The 2,270-nt window shown below is 32.5% G+C and overlaps 1 protein-coding gene across 1 annotated transcript in view; it reads right to left on the bottom strand.

The window, feature by feature from the left end:
- The window catches only part of LOC134242486 (uncharacterized), a 10,529-nt gene extending 9,200 nt beyond the window's left edge, over positions 1-1,329 (bottom strand). Inside the window, exon 1 of the mRNA XM_062724575.1 lies at positions 1,133-1,329. The gene's annotated coding sequence lies outside the window, so the exon portion shown is untranslated. The remainder of the gene's footprint in view (positions 1-1,132) is intronic.
- Positions 1,330-2,270: the final 941 nt, after the last annotated feature.

A 2,270-nucleotide genomic window follows, 5' to 3' on the forward strand; every position in this document is an offset into this window, starting at 1 on the left:
AATATCACTAACTGTGTGTTCCTAACATATTCTTTCACTGTTTCCACAACAAAACAGTCAATATAATTGTTTTAATAGCCCTCCTGGTCCTGAAATTAAGATCATCGAAATTTTCGCCAATTTATACTGTCAGTTTGGTTTTCAAGATAATTCGGTCCAACACACTTCGTACAGACATAACTACGAGAGTAATTGATAGAGGAGTAAGGACTTTTTGAAATCTAGCTTTTTTGCAATTGAGGTAAGAATTTTGGAAAAACTGTTTGTCATAAATTTTTAGGAGAGCTTCGGTTCTGCAGCTATGTTTAAAGTGATGAAAGAAGTACGTTTGTTATACCTTTCAAAATTTCTTCCTATACAAATCTATACGGAAAAAAGTCTAACATTTCTAATGCTATGCTGACTAGGCATTTAAAATCGATGTTATTTGAAATTAAAGGTTTAATATTTATTGATTGTTTTCTCGAGCAAAATGCGTCTGTCTGCCTAAGGCCGTCATCAATTTGGGTCCTGGGTCCGACAAAATGCATGTTGCCCTCGAACAACTCGGTCGATAAATGTATAATATTTCTAGGATCCATTCAATGCTTAAAAGCATTCACAGTTCTTTTTTGTCGTCAGCATGGCATAGTACTGGGGTAGTAAGAGCATTTGCACTAGAGTCGTGGAGAAATGAGTTGATCCTTACTTCGCGGCTCCGAATCCTACAATGGGACATAGAGAACGGGCCTTCGGGTGAAATCGAGATCTCGTGTCGTAGTAGATCCCTTACTGTTCAATGGCCCTGAGTGTCGAGTAAATTTCTAAATGTGCAGCCTTCCACCAGCAAGTGATGGCGTCTCCATATTAGTAAAAACAAATCTCGACAGGGACGGTAACAACAAACAAACAAATGATAGAAACAAAATAGTTATCGCTGAATTTAATGTAATGTATTAAGAGTACAGTATATACTCGCCCATGTGCGGATTTTTGGGAGTTAAACTTTGGTCTAAAACTCAATGCTCGACTTAAAGGTGAGATTTAAAAAGACTGGTATTTTAGAGGGTCAATCTTTCTAACAAAAGTTTCAAAAAATACAAACGACTTAAAGGCAAGTTTATACGGTAAAAATAAATATTTATCAATTTACCTTAACGATTTTTAACAAAATCTTGATTCCTTTTTCTTCTTCAATATTAAGCTCAGACTCTAAATTTTTCAAGGCGTGTGTCCATTCGCCGTCATATAACTCGCACACCCTCTCAGCTAATTCCAGGTGACGTTTTGGATCAGTAAGGTCTTTTATTCCAGGATTCTTGTCTTTTTTTGCTGTCGACACACTTAGTCTAGAGCAAATCAAATCATTTCACTTATTAAACGTATGTAGAAAAGTATGGCATATATCAATGTACCTCGATAATTTATAATAACAAATTCTTATCCCATTTAATTTTAGTCATAAGATCAGACTCTTAATTGCTGAACTTCAACTGAAAAATGTTTTTCAACTATTTTGTCAACAAGTTTGGTTGCGGAAAAGTACAATAAGTATGAGAATGGAAGTACGTGTGTGTCTTACTGCTATGGATGTATTAGATCTTTAAGATTTTTATTTCCAATTTCAAAGGACTTCATGATTCAAGGGAATTGAATATTCTAAATAGTTGATCTTTTTATTAGAAAATACTATAGAAATTTCAAGGTAAAGTCTTCGAATTTTAATAAGTTTTACTACATGAACACTAGACAGTATTACTAAAATGTGGTGTCTTAAATTACATAATTATTTAATTTCGTTTTCTTTTTTTCTCTTATATTATTTCTTCTGTAATATCAAAATGTAATTTAATTTTACCTATTTAACTCAATTTCGTTTTTCTTCTCTGAAACTTTTTTCTGTAATGTGATTACAGTTTCTTTGTGTTCCTCCAAGCTTTGGATAAGTTTACTTGATTGAAGATTTAAATTTTTTAATGCCTTCTCATATTCTCCAAACATCTCCAACCTCTTTGAGATTTCATATTCCATCTCTCTTTTTAAGCAGAGTAAAAAATTTAATAGTTTTATCACAAAATATACCAAATAAAAATTGAAACATTATATCAGAGGATTCCCGATATAGACACTGGAATGAAATTAATTTTTATTTATAGCGTATTTGACAACAACTCTTAAACTATTGAGTAACTTAATTAATTGCACTCAGTGATGATATAACCAAGGTCTTGCTTATGTTCTGTGTTCAATTGGTACATAGCTTTTATCATTAGGAAACGGAAAAATTTGAT

This window comes from Saccostrea cucullata, unplaced genomic scaffold, assembly GCF_032062105.1.
Source record: "Saccostrea cucullata isolate Sc308-1 unplaced genomic scaffold, CSIRO_AGI_Scuc_v1 ctg5144, whole genome shotgun sequence".
NCBI classification, from domain to species: Eukaryota; Metazoa; Mollusca; class Bivalvia; order Ostreida; family Ostreidae; genus Saccostrea; species Saccostrea cuccullata.